General features: G+C 55.7%; 1 protein-coding gene across 10 annotated transcripts in view; it reads right to left on the reverse strand.

Annotated features, from left to right (window-relative positions):
* Nucleotides 1–2,506, reverse strand: part of MBNL1 (muscleblind like splicing regulator 1) — a 286,937-nt gene extending 284,431 nt beyond the window's left edge. For 4 of the 10 annotated variants that reach the window (XM_075340731.1, XM_075340728.1, XM_075340730.1 and 1 more), the window contains exon 1: nt 2,277–2,421. The gene's annotated coding sequence lies outside the window, so the exon portion shown is untranslated. Of the gene's footprint in view, nt 1–2,276; nt 2,422–2,487 lie in introns of those variants that run through there. The other 6 variants (XM_075340733.1, XM_075340732.1, XM_075340729.1 and 3 more) reach the window with 3 other exon arrangements.
* Between the last annotated feature and the right edge of the window lie 11,849 nt (nt 2,507–14,355).

Below are 14,355 nucleotides of genomic sequence, written 5' to 3' on the forward strand. Positions count from 1 at the left end.
GGGATCACGGATTCTGTGACGCACAACCGGCATCGTTTGCGACGTCATTGCGTGTGACACCTAAGTGCGACTCCAAACGATCGCAAATAGGATGAAAATCGTGGATCGTTGACACGTCGTTCATTTTGAAAAAATTGTTCGTTTTGGGGAAGCAGCCGACATATTGCTCCGTTTGACACTCTGCCAACATCGAACAACATTCAAACGACCGCCTGGGTCCAACAATATATCGTTGATCGCTGATGCGTCGATTTTGAGATCGTTACGTGTGATAGCAAATAAACGACCTATGAGCGATACCGGCAAATCGTAAATACGATCTGGGCGTATCACGTCGCTCATGAGATCGCCCGATATATCGTCCCGTGTAACTGGGCCTTTACTCCCCTCAATATTCAATCAGCAGCTATAAATCATTACATTCTCCTGACTCACTAAATATCTCCAGAAAAAGCTGTCGACAGTGAAAACTATAACCAAAGTATCATTTCTTTTCTCCAGTGGGACCAGCTGTGAAGAAGTCCTCACATATGTTAAAACCTGGTCACAAGGCCATAAGGGCTCACCATCGTCACATTTGTATTTGTTGTCATTGCCACACTCTATACAACATTGCCACCATCACGTGGGGCGTTTCTACCTAGTGAGATATACAGTGAGCCATGGAAGGAGCCCAGATAAACATGTCATGCATCATTGATGTGCCCCACAGAGGAGATCAGAACCTGAAGAACACATAGTGACCCATAGGCTGGATTTACATGTCTCTCCCCTATAAAAAGACAGGGCAGATTAGATATATTTATGTCACATGCGCTTGTTCCTTTCTAATTTTTTTCTCTTACAGAAAAAGTGTAGAGGACCCTACATTGTGTTCTGCAGTGTTATCAGGGCAGGTCCTCCCTCTATGGGACTGACGCTGTGTACTGTATTTTATATACAGTATGTATTGTATGCAGTAAGCCCTCCTCACATGTACAGACCATGGGACCAGTGACGACGCATAACACAACAGCTGTAGGAAGGCTTGTACAGCGTGACTGCAGCCAGATCTGTGCCCCCTGTCACTGCATAATACCCCCATAGTGGGCACTGTACAGTGTGATCTCTGCCCCCTGTCACTGCATAATACCCCCATAGTGGGCACTCTACAGTGTGATCTGTGCCCCCTGTCACTGCATAATACCCCCAGAGTGGGCACTGTACAGTGTGATCTGTGCCCCCTGTTACTGCATAATACCCCCAGAGTGGGCACTGTACAGTGTGATCTGTGCCCCCTGTCACTGCATAATACCCCCAGAGTGGGCACTGTACAGTGTGATCTGTGCCCCCTGTCACTGCATAATACTCCCATAGTGGGCACTGTACAGTGTGATCTGTGCCCCCTGTCACTACATAATACCCCCATAGTGGGCACTGTACAGTGTGATCTGTGCCCCCTGTCACTGCATAATACTCCCAGAGTGGGCACTGTACAGTGTGATCTGTGCCCCCTGTCACTGCATAATACCCCCAGAGTGGGCACTGTACAGTGTGATCTGTGCCCCCTGTCACTGCATAATACCCCCAGAGTGGGCACTGTACAGTGTGATCTGTGCCCCCTGTCACTGCATAATACTCCCATAGTGGGCACTGTACAGTGTGATCTGTGCCCCCTGTCACTACATAATACCCCCATAGTGGGCACTGTACAGTGTGATCTGTGCCCCCTGTCACTGCATAATACCCCCAGAGTGGGCACTGTACAGTGTGATCTGTGCCCCCTGTCACTGCATAATACCCCCAGAGTGGGCACTGTACAGTGTGATCTGTGCCCCCTGTCACTGCATAATACTCCCAGAGTGGGCACTGTACAGTGTGATCTGTGCCCCCTGTCACTGCATAATACCCCCATAGTGGGCACTGTACAGTGTGAATATATGACTGTATAATACCCCCATAGTGGGCACTGTACAGTGTGATCTGTGCCCCCTGTCACTGCATAATACCCCCATAGTGGGCACTGTACAGTGTGAATATATGACTGTATAATACCCCCATAGTGGGCACTGTACAGTGTAAATATATGACTATATAATACCCCCATAGTGGGCACTGTACAGTGTGATCTGTGCCCCCTGTGACTGTATAATACCCCCACAGTGGGCACTGTACAGTGTGAATCTGTGCCCCCCTGTGACTGTATAATACCCCCATATTGTGCACGCTGCTCAGCACACATTGTGCACAATGCTACAATCTATGGTACAGTTCTGAAAATGCAGAAAGGAACTTACCTGTGACACTTGTCAGACTCGCAGACTGTGCACAGACCCCCCAGGGCATGGTGTCACTTATGTATTAGATAAAATAGCAGGACCTGTCCCCGTATGTCACTGCAGCATGGTGGCCCCTGCGCGCTCAGCACACTGTACCGTGCAGCCTTATCTGTAATGTCTAGCTGCCTGCTTAATGCACTGCCCCTCCCCCCTCAGTCAGAAAACCTACCAGGAAGCATTGGGCGTTCATGTCTGGGGCCTGAGGAATGCGAGAGAAGAAACAATCTCTCGCTCCTTACAGTGTGTGATGGTTCCAAGCAGCTACATGACAGATGGACTCACAGCCCGAGTAACATTATGCTGCAGTTCTATCCGGCAGCCACAGACGGACTGTAGGAAAAGCTCATGTTGGAGCAAACCCCCCGCCACGTCTGCTAATGGTATGCCCCGTTTTATATGCATAACATCATAACCTCAGAGCAGTTACATTGCAAATGTCGTACAAAGTCACAAGCATTCCATTACGGATTCAGACGGCGGCTCCTCAGAATGCGCACAGCCAGTGTACCCAGCAAGGGCTGCCATCAGGGAAAGTGTGGAGGCTGCAATGTCACAGCCAGTGTACCCAGCAAGGGCTGCCATCAGGGAAAGTGTGGAGGCTGCAATGCCACAGCCAGTATACCCAGCAAGGGCTGCGATCAGGGAAAGTGTGGAGGCTGCAATATCACAGCCAGTGTACCCAGCAAGGGCTGCGATCAGGGAAAGTGTGGAGGCTGCAATGTCACAGCCAGTGTACCCAGCAAGGACTGCGATCAGGGAAAGTGTGGAGGCTGCAATGTCACAGCCAGTGTACCCAGCAAGGGCTGCCATCAGGGAAAGTGTGGAGGCTGCAGTGTCACAGCCAGTGTACCCAGCAAGGGCTGCCATCAGGGAAAGTGTGGAGGCTGCAATGTCACAGCCAGTGTACCCAGCAAGGGCTGCGATCAGGGAAAGTGTGGAGGCTGCAGTGTCACAGCCAGTGTACCCAGCAAGGGCTGCCATCAGGGAAAGTGTGGAGGCTGCAATGTCACAGCCAGTGTACCCAGCAAGGGCTGCGATCAGGGAAAGTGTGGAGGCTGCAATGTCACAGCCAGTGTACCCAGCAAGGGCTGCCATCAGGGAAAGTGTGGAGGCTGCAATGTCACAGCCAGTGTACCCAGCAAGGGCTGCCATCAGGGAAAGTGTGGAGGCTGCAATGTCACAGCCAGTGTACCCAGCAAGGGCTGCGATCAGGGAAAGTGTGGAGGCTGCAATGTCACAGCCAGTGTACCCAGCAAGGGCTGCCATCAGGGAAAGTGTGGAGGCTGCAATGTCACAGCCAGTGTACCCAGCAAGGGCTGCCATCAGGGAAAGTGTGGAGGCTGCAATGTCACAGCCAGTGTACCCAGCAAGGGCTGCGATCAGGGAAAGTGTGGAGGCTGCAATATCACAGCCAGTGTACCCAGCAAGGGCTGCGATCAGGGAAAGTGTGGAGGCTGCAATGTCACAGCCAGTGTACCCAGCAAGGGCTGCCATCAGGGAAAGTGTGGAGGCTGCAGTGTCACAGCCAGTGTACCCAGCAAGGGCTGCGATCAGGGAAAGTGTGGAGGCTGCAATGTCACAGCCAGTGTACCCAGCAAGGGCTGCGATCAGGGAAAGTGTGGAGGCTGCAATGTCACAGCCAGTGTACCCAGCAAGGGCTGCGATCAGGGAAAGTGTGGAGGCTGCAATGTCACAGCCAGTGTACCCAGCAAGGGCTGCGATCAGGGAAAGTGTGGAGGCTGCAATGTCACAGCCAGTGTACCCAGCAAGGGCTGCGATCAGGGAAAGTGTGGAGGCTGCAATGTCACAGCCAGTGTACCCAGCAAGGGCTGCGATCAGGGAAAGTGTGGAGGCTGCAATGTCACAGCCAGTGTACCCAGCAAGGGCTGCGATCAGGGAAAGTGTGGAGGCTGCAATGTCACAGCCAGTGTACCCAGCAAGGGCTGCGATCAGGGAAAGTGTGGAGGCTGCAATGTTACAGCCAGTGTACCCAGCAAGGGCTGCAATCAGGGAAAGTGTGGAGGCTGCAATGTCACAGCCAGTGTACCCAGCAAGGGCTGCGATCAGGGAAAGTGTGGAGGCTGCAATGTCACAGCCAGTGCACCCAGCAAGGGCTGCTGTCAGGGAAAGTGTGGAGGCTGCAATGTCACAGCCAGTGTACCCAGCAAGGGCTGCGATCACGGAAAGTGTGGAGGCTGCAATGTCACAGCCAGTGTACCCAGCAAGGGCTGCGATCAGGGAAAGTGTGGAGGCTGCAATGTCACAGCCAGTGTACCCAGCAAGGGCTGCGATCAGGGAAAGTGTGGAGGCTGCAATGTCACAGCCAGTGTACCCAGCAAGGGCTGCGATCAGGGAAAGTGTGGAGGCTGCAATGTCACAGCCAGTGTACCCAGCAAGGGCTGCGATTAGGGAAAGTGTGGAGGCTGCAATGTCACAGCCAGTGTACCCAGCAAGGACTGCGATCAGGGAAAGTGTGGAGGCTGCAATGTCACAGCCAGTGTACCCAGCAAGGGCTGCGATCAGGGAAAGTGTGGAAGCTGCAATGTCACAGCCAGTGTACCCAGCAAGGGCTGCGATCAGGGAAAGTGTGGAGGCTGCAATATCACAGCCAGTGTACCCAGCAAGGGCTGCGATCAGGGAAAGTGTGGAGGCTGCAATGTCACAGCCAGTGTACCCAGCAAGGGCTGCCATCAGGGAAAGTGTGGAGGCTGCAATGTCACAGCCAGTGTACCCAGCAAGGGCTGCGATCAGGGAAAGTGTGGAGGCTGCAATGTCACAGCCAGTGTACCCAGCAAGGGCTGCGATCAGGGAAAGTGTGGAGGCTGCAATGTCACAGCCAGTGTACCCAGCAAGGGCTGCGATCAGGGAAAGTGTGGAGGCTGCAATGTCACAGCCAGTGTACCCAGCAAGGGCTGCGATCAGGGAAAGTGTGGAGGCTGCAATGTCACAGCCAGTGTACCCAGCAAGGGCTGCGATCAGGGAAAGTGTGGAGGCTGCAATGTCACAGCCAGTGTACCCAGCAAGGGCTGCGATCAGGGAAAGTGTGGAGGCTGCAATGTCACAGCCAGTGTACCCAGCAAGGGCTGCGATCAGGGAAAGTGTGGAGGCTGCAATGTCACAGCCAGTGTACCCAGCAAGGGCTGCGATCAGGGAAAGTGTGGAGGCTGCAATGTTACAGCCAGTGTACCCAGCAAGGGCTGCAATCAGGGAAAGTGTGGAGGCTGCAATGTCACAGCCAGTGTACCCAGCAAGGGCTGCGATCAGGGAAAGTGTGGAGGCTGCAATGTCACAGCCAGTGCACCCAGCAAGGGCTGCTGTCAGGGAAAGTGTGGAGGCTGCAATGTCACAGCCAGTGTACCCAGCAAGGGCTGCGATCACGGAAAGTGTGGAGGCTGCAATGTCACAGCCAGTGTACCCAGCAAGGGCTGCGATCAGGGAAAGTGTGGAGGCTGCAATGTCACAGCCAGTGTACCCAGCAAGGGCTGCGATCAGGGAAAGTGTGGAGGCTGCAATGTCACAGCCAGTGTACCCAGCAAGGGCTGCGATCAGGGAAAGTGTGGAGGCTGCAATGTCACAGCCAGTGTACCCAGCAAGGGCTGCGATCAGGGAAAGTGTGGAGGCTGCAATGTCACAGCCAGTGTACCCAGCAAGTACTGCGATCAGGGAAAGTGTGGAGGCTGCAATGTCACAGCCAGTGTACCCAGCAAGGGCTGCGATCAGGGAAAGTGTGGAAGCTGCAATGTCACAGCCAGTGTACCCAGCAAGGGCTGCGATCAGGGAAAGTGTGGAGGCTGTAATGTCACAGCCAGTGTACCCAGCAAGGGCTGCGATCAGGGAAAGTGTGGAGGCTGCAATGTCACAGCCAGTGTACCCAGCAAGGGCTGCGATCAGGGAAAGTGTGGAGGCTGCAATGTCACAGCCAGTGTACCCAGCAAGGGTTGCGATCAGGGAAAGTGTGGAGGCTGCAATGTCACAGCCAGTGTACCCAGCAAGGGCTGCGATCAGGGAAAGTGTGGAGGCTGCAATGTCACAGCCAGTGTACCCAGCAAGGGCTGCGATCAGGGAAAGTGTGCAGGCTGCAATGTCACAGCCAGTGTACCCAGCAAGGGCTGCGATCAGGGAAAGTGTGGAGGCTGCAATGTCACAGCCAGTATACCCAGCAAGGGCTGCTGTCAGGGAAAGTGTGGAGGCTGCAATGTCACAGCCAGTGTACCCAGCAAGGGCTGCGATCAGGGAAAGTGTGGAGGGTGTAATGTCACAACCAGTGTACCCAGCAAGGGCTGCGATCAGGGAAAGTGTGGAGGCTGCAATGTCACAGCCAGTGTACCCAGCAAGGGCTGCGATCAGGGAAAGTGTGCAGGCTGCAATGTCACAGCCAGTGTACCCAGCAAGGGCTGCGATCAGGGAAAGTGTGGAGGCTGCAATGTCACAGCCAGTGTACCCAGCAAGGGCTGCGATCAGGGAAAGTGTGGAGGCTGCAATGTCACAGCCAGTGTACCCAGCAAGGGCTGCGATCAGGGAAAGTGTGGAGGCTGCAATGTCACAGCCAGTGTACCCAGCAAGGGCTGCGATCAGGGAAAGTGTGGAGGCTGCAATGTCACAGCCAGTGTACCCAGCAAGGGCTGCGATCAGGGAAAGTGTGGAGGCTGCAATGTCACAGCCAGTGTACCCAGCAAGGGCTGCGATCAGGGAAAGTGTGGAGGCTGCAATGTCACAGCCAGTGTACCCAGCAAGGGCTGCGATCAGGGAAAGTGTGGAGGCTGCAATGTCACAGCCAGTATACCCAGCAAGGGCTGTGATCAGGGAAAGTGTGGAGGCTGCAATGTCACAGCCAGTGTACCCAGCAAGGGCTGCGATCAGGGAAAGTGTGGAGGCTGCAATGTCACAGCCAGTGTACCCAGCAAGGGCTGCGATCAGGGAAAGTGTGGAGGCTGCAATGTCACAGCCAGTATACCCAGCAAGGGCTGCGATCAGGGAAAGTGTGGAGGCTGCAATGTCACAGCCAGTGTACCCAGCAAGGACTGCGATCAGGGAAAGTGTGGAGGCTGCAATGTCACAGCCAGTATACCCAGCAAGGGTTGCGATCAGGGAAAGTGTGGAGGCTGCAATGTCACAGCCAGTGTACCCAGCAAGGGCTGCAATCAGGGAAAGTGTGGAGGCTGCAATGTCACAACCAGTGTACCCAGCAAGGGCTGCGATCAGGGAAAGTGTGGAGGCTGCAATGTCACAAGCCAGTGTACCCAGCAAGGGCTGCGATCAGGGAAAGTGTGGAGGCTGCAGTGTCACAGCCAGTGTACTTAGCAAGGGCTGCGATCAGGGAAAGTGTGGAGGCTGCAATGTCACAGCCAGTGTACCCAGCAAGGGCTGCGATCAGGGAAAGTGTGCAGGCTGCAATGTCACAGCCAGTGTACCCAGCAAGGGCTGCGATCAGGGAAAGTGTGGAGGCTGCAATGTCACAGCCAGTATACCCAGCAAGGGCTGCTGTCAGGGAAAGTGTGGAGGCTGCAATGTCACAGCCAGTGTACCCAGCAAGGGCTGCGATCAGGGAAAGTGTGGAGGGTGTAATGTCACAACCAGTGTACCCAGCAAGGGCTGCGATCAGGGAAAGTGTGGAGGCTGCAATGTCACAGCCAGTGTACCCAGCAAGGGCTGCGATCAGGGAAAGTGTGCAGGCTGCAATGTCACAGCCAGTGTACCCAGCAAGGGCTGCGATCAGGGAAAGTGTGGAGGCTGCAATGTCACAGCCAGTGTACCCAGCAAGGGCTGCGATCAGGGAAAGTGTGGAGGCTGCAATGTCACAGCCAGTGTACCCAGCAAGGGCTGCGATCAGGGAAAGTGTGGAGGCTGCAATGTCACAGCCAGTGTACCCAGCAAGGGCTGCGATCAGGGAAAGTGTGGAGGCTGCAATGTCACAGCCAGTGTACCCAGCAAGGGCTGCGATCAGGGAAAGTGTGGAGGCTGCAATGTCACAGCCAGTGTACCCAGCAAGGGCTGCGATCAGGGAAAGTGTGGAGGCTGCAATGTCACAGCCAGTGTACCCAGCAAGGGGCTGCGATCAGGGAAAGTGTGGAGGCTGCAATGTCACAGCCAATATACCCAGCAAGGGCTGTGATCAGGGAAAGTGTGGAGGCTGCAATGTCACAGCCAGTGTACCCAGCAAGGGCTGCGATCAGGGAAAGTGTGGAGGCTGCAATGTCACAGCCAGTGTACCCAGCAAGGGCTGCGATCAGGGAAAGTGTGGAGGCTGCAATGTCACAGCCAGTATACCCAGCAAGGGCTGCGATCAGGGAAAGTGTGGAGGCTGCAATGTCACAGCCAGTGTACCCAGCAAGGACTGCGATCAGGGAAAGTGTGGAGGCTGCAATGTCACAGCCAGTATACCCAGCAAGGGTTGCGATCAGGGAAAGTGTGGAGGCTGCAATGTCACAGCCAGTGTACCCAGCAAGGGCTGCAATCAGGGAAAGTGTGGAGGCTGCAATGTCACAACCAGTGTACCCAGCAAGGGCTGCGATCAGGGAAAGTGTGGAGGCTGCAATGTCACAAGCCAGTGTACCCAGCAAGGGCTGCGATCAGGGAAAGTGTGGAGGCTGCAGTGTCACAGCCAGTGTACTTAGCAAGGGCTGCAATCAGGGAAAGTGTGGAGGCTGCAATGTTACAGCCAGTGTACCCAGCAAGGGCTGCGATCAGGGAAAGTGTGGAGGCTGCAATGTCACACCCAGTGCACCCAGCAAGGGCTGCGATCAGGAAAAGTGTGGAGGCTGCAATGTCACAGCCAGTGTACCCAGCAAGGGCTGCGATTAGGGAAAGTGTGGAGGCTGCAATGTCACAGCCAGTGTACCCAGCAAGGGCTGCGATCAGGGAAAGTGTGCAGGCTGCAATGTCACAGCCAGTGTACCCAGCAAGGGCTGCGATCAGGGAAAGTGTGGAGGCTGCAATGTCACAGCCAGTATACCCAGCAAGGGCTGCTGTCAGGGAAAGTGTGGAGGCTGCAATGTCACAGCCAGTGTACCCAGCAAGGGCTGCGATCAGGGAAAGTGTGGAGGCTGCAATGTCACAACCAGTGTACCCAGCAAGGGCTGCGATCAGGGAAAGTGTGGAGGCTGCAATGTCACAGCCAGTGTACCCAGCAAGGGCTGCGATCAGGGAAAGTGTGCAGGCTGCAATGTCACAGCCAGTGTACCCAGCAAGGGCTGCGATCAGGGAAAGTGTGGAGGCTGCAATGTCACAGCCAGTGTACCCAGCAAGGGCTGCGATCAGGGAAAGTGTGGAGGCTGCAATGTTACAGCCAGTGTACCCAGCAAGGGCTGCAATCAGGGAAAGTGTGGAGGCTGCAATGTCACAGCCAGTGTACCCAGCAAGGGCTGCGATCAGGGAAAGTGTGGAGGCTGCAATGTCACAGCCAGTGCACCCAGCAAGGGCTGCTGTCAGGGAAAGTGTGGAGGCTGCAATGTCACAGCCAGTGTACCCAGCAAGGGCTGCGATCACGGAAAGTGTGGAGGCTGCAATGTCACAGCCAGTGTACCCAGCAAGGGCTGCGATCAGGGAAAGTGTGGAGGCTGCAATGTCACAGCCAGTGTACCCAGCAAGGGCTGCGATCAGGGAAAGTGTGGAGGCTGCAATGTCACAGCCAGTGTACCCAGCAAGGGCTGCGATCAGGGAAAGTGTGGAGGCTGCAATGTCACAGCCAGTGTACCCAGCAAGGGCTGCGATCAGGGAAAGTGTGGAGGCTGCAATGTCACAGCCAGTGTACCCAGCAAGGACTGCGATCAGGGAAAGTGTGGAGGCTGCAATGTCACAGCCAGTGTACCCAGCAAGGGCTGCGATCAGGGAAAGTGTGGAAGCTGCAATGTCACAGCCAGTGTACCCAGCAAGGGCTGCGATCAGGGAAAGTGTGGAGGCTGTAATGTCACAGCCAGTGTACCCAGCAAGGGCTGCGATCAGGGAAAGTGTGGAGGCTGCAATGTCACAGCCAGTGTACCCAGCAAGGGCTGCGATCAGGGAAAGTGTGGAGGCTGCAATGTCACAGCCAGTGTACCCAGCAAGGGCTGCGATCAGGGAAAGTGTGGAGGCTGCAATGTCACAGCCAGTGTACCCAGCAAGGGCTGCGATCAGGGAAAGTGTGGAGGCTGCAATGTCACAGCCAGTGTACCCAGCAAGGGCTGCGATCAGGGAAAGTGTGCAGGCTGCAATGTCACAGCCAGTGTACCCAGCAAGGGCTGCGATCAGGGAAAGTGTGGAGGCTGCAATGTCACAGCCAGTATACCCAGCAAGGGCTGCTGTCAGGGAAAGTGTGGAGGCTGCAATGTCACAGCCAGTGTACCCAGCAAGGGCTGCGATCAGGGAAAGTGTGGAGGGTGTAATGTCACAATCAGTGTACCCAGCAAGGGCTGCGATCAGGGAAAGTGTGGAGGCTGCAATGTCACAGCCAGTGTACCCAGCAAGGGCTGCGATCAGGGAAAGTGTGCAGGCTGCAATGTCACAGCCAGTGTACCCAGCAAGGGCTGCGATCAGGGAAAGTGTGGAGGCTGCAATGTCACAGCCAGTGTACCCAGCAAGGGCTGCGATCAGGGAAAGTGTGGAGGCTGCAATGTCACAGCCAGTGTACCCAGCAAGGGCTGCGATCAGGGAAAGTGTGGAGGCTGCAATGTCACAGCCAGTGTACCCAGCAAGGGCTGCGATCAGGGAAAGTGTGGAGGCTGCAATGTCACAGCCAGTGTACCCAGCAAGGGCTGCGATCAGGGAAAGTGTGGAGGCTGCAATGTCACAGCCAGTGTACCCAGCAAGGGCTGCGATCAGGGAAAGTGTGGAGGCTGCAATGTCACAGCCAGTGTACCCAGCAAGGGCTGCGATCAGGGAAAGTGTGGAGGCTGCAATGTCACAGCCAGTATACCCAGCAAGGGCTGTGATCAGGGAAAGTGTGGAGGCTGCAATGTCACAGCCAGTGTACCCAGCAAGGGCTGCGATCAGGGAAAGTGTGGAGGCTGCAATGTCACAGCCAGTGTACCCAGCAAGGGCTGCGATCAGGGAAAGTGTGGAGGCTGCAATGTCACAGCCAGTGTACCCAGCAAGGGCTGCGATCAGGGAAAGTGTGGAGGCTGCAATGTCACAGCCAGTGTACCCAGCAAGGGCTGCGATCAGGGAAAGTGTGGAGGCTGCAATGTCACAGCCAGTGTACCCAGCAAGGGCTGCGATCAGGGAAAGTGTGGAGGCTGCAATGTCACAGCCAGTGTACCCAGCAAGGGCTGCGATCAGGGAAAGTGTGGAGGCTGCAATGTCACAGCCAGTATACCCAGCAAGGGCTGTGATCAGGGAAAGTGTGGAGGCTGCAATGTCACAGCCAGTGTACCCAGCAAGGGCTGCGATCAGGGAAAGTGTGGAGGCTGCAATGTCACAGCCAGTGTACCCAGCAAGGGCTGCGATCAGGGAAAGTGTGGAGGCTGCAATGTCACAGCCAGTATACCCAGCAAGGGCTGCGATCAGGGAAAGTGTGGAGGCTGCAATGTCACAGCCAGTGTACCCAGCAAGGACTGCGATCAGGGAAAGTGTGGAGGCTGCAATGTCACAGCCAGTATACCCAGCAAGGGTTGCGATCAGGGAAAGTGTGGAGGCTGCAATGTCACAGCCAGTGTACCCAGCAAGGGCTGCAATCAGGGAAAGTGTGGAGGCTGCAATGTCACAACCAGTGTACCCAGCAAGGGCTGCGATCAGGGAAAGTGTGGAGGCTGCAATGTCACAAGCCAGTGTACCCAGCAAGGGCTGCGATCAGGGAAAGTGTGGAGGCTGCAGTGTCACAGCCAGTGTACTTAGCAAGGGCTGCAATCAGGGAAAGTGTGGAGGCTGCAATGTTACAGCCAGTGTACCCAGCAAGGGCTGCGATCAGGGAAAGTGTGGAGGCTGCAATGTCACACCCAGTGCACCCAGCAAGGGCTGCGATCAGGAAAAGTGTGGAGGCTGCAATGTCACAGCCAGTGTACCCAGCAAGGGCTGCGATTAGGGAAAGTGTGGAGGCTGCAATGTCACAGCCAGTGTACCCAGCAAGGGCTGCGATCAGGGAAAGTGTGCAGGCTGCAATGTCACAGCCAGTGTACCCAGCAAGGGCTGCGATCAGGGAAAGTGTGGAGGCTGCAATGTCACAGCCAGTATACCCAGCAAGGGCTGCTGTCAGGGAAAGTGTGGAGGCTGCAATGTCACAGCCAGTGTACCCAGCAAGGGCTGCGATCAGGGAAAGTGTGGAGGCTGCAATGTCACAACCAGTGTACCCAGCAAGGGCTGCGATCAGGGAAAGTGTGGAGGCTGCAATGTCACAGCCAGTGTACCCAGCAAGGGCTGCGATCAGGGAAAGTGTGCAGGCTGCAATGTCACAGCCAGTGTACCCAGCAAGGGCTGCGATCAGGGAAAGTGTGGAGGCTGCAATGTCACAGCCAGTGTACCCAGCAAGGGCTGCGATCAGGGAAAGTGTGGAGGCTGCAATGTTACAGCCAGTGTACCCAGCAAGGGCTGCAATCAGGGAAAGTGTGGAGGCTGCAATGTCACAGCCAGTGTACCCAGCAAGGGCTGCGATCAGGGAAAGTGTGGAGGCTGCAATGTCACAGCCAGTGCACCCAGCAAGGGCTGCTGTCAGGGAAAGTGTGAAGGCTGCAATGTCACAGCCAGTGTACCCAGCAAGGGCTGCGATCACGGAAAGTGTGGAGGCTGCAATGTCACAGCCAGTGTACCCAGCAAGGGCTGCGATCAGGGAAAGTGTGGAGGCTGCAATGTCACAGCCAGTGTACCCAGCAAGGGCTGCGATCAGGGAAAGTGTGGAGGCTGCAATGTCACAGCCAGTGTACCCAGCAAGGGCTGCGATCAGGGAAAGTGTGGAGGCTGCAATGTCACAGCCAGTGTACCCAGCAAGGGCTGCGATCAGGGAAAGTGTGGAGGCTGCAATGTCACAGCCAGTGTACCCAGCAAGGACTGCGATCAGGGAAAGTGTGGAGGCTGCAATGTCACAGCCAGTGTACCCAGCAAGGGCTGCGATCAGGGAAAGTGTGGAAGCTGCAATGTCACAGCCAGTGTACCCAGCAAGGGCTGCGATCAGGGAAAGTGTGGAGGCTGTAATGTCACAGCCAGTGTACCCAGCAAGGGCTGCGATCAGGGAAAGTGTGGAGGCTGCAATGTCACAGCCAGTGTACCCAGCAAGGGCTGCGATCAGGGAAAGTGTGGAGGCTGCAATGTCACAGCCAGTGTACCCAGCAAGGGCTGCGATCAGGGAAAGTGTGGAGGCTGCAATGTCACAGCCAGTGTACCCAGCAAGGGCTGCGATCAGGGAAAGTGTGGAGGCTGCAATGTCACAGCCAGTGTACCCAGCAAGGGCTGCGATCAGGGAAAGTGTGCAGGCTGCAATGTCACAGCCAGTGTACCCAGCAAGGGCTGCGATCAGGGAAAGTGTGGAGGCTGCAATGTCACAGCCAGTATACCCAGCAAGGGCTGCTGTCAGGGAAAGTGTGGAGGCTGCAATGTCACAGCCAGTGTACCCAGCAAGGGCTGCGATCAGGGAAAGTGTGGAGGGTGTAATGTCACAATCAGTGTACCCAGCAAGGGCTGCGATCAGGGAAAGTGTGGAGGCTGCAATGTCACAGCCAGTGTACCCAGCAAGGGCTGCGATCAGGGAAAGTGTGCAGGCTGCAATGTCACAGCCAGTGTACCCAGCAAGGGCTGCGATCAGGGAAAGTGTGGAGGCTGCAATGTCACAGCCAGTGTACCCAGCAAGGGCTGCGATCAGGGAAAGTGTGGAGGCTGCAATGTCACAGCCAGTGTACCCAGCAAGGGCTGCGATCAGGGAAAGTGTGGAGGCTGCAATGTCACAGCCAGTGTACCCAGCAAGGGCTGCGATCAGGGAAAGTGTGGAGGCTGCAATGTCACAGCCAGTGTACCCAGCAAGGGCTGCGATCAGGGAAAGTGTGGAGGCTGCAATGTCACAGCTAGTGTACCCAGCAAGGGCTGCGATCAGGGAAAGTGTGGAGGCTGCAATGTCACAGCCAGTGTACCCAGCAAGGGC

This window comes from Anomaloglossus baeobatrachus, chromosome 3, assembly GCF_048569485.1.
Source record: "Anomaloglossus baeobatrachus isolate aAnoBae1 chromosome 3, aAnoBae1.hap1, whole genome shotgun sequence".
In the NCBI taxonomy this organism is placed as follows: Eukaryota; Metazoa; Chordata; class Amphibia; order Anura; family Aromobatidae; genus Anomaloglossus; species Anomaloglossus baeobatrachus.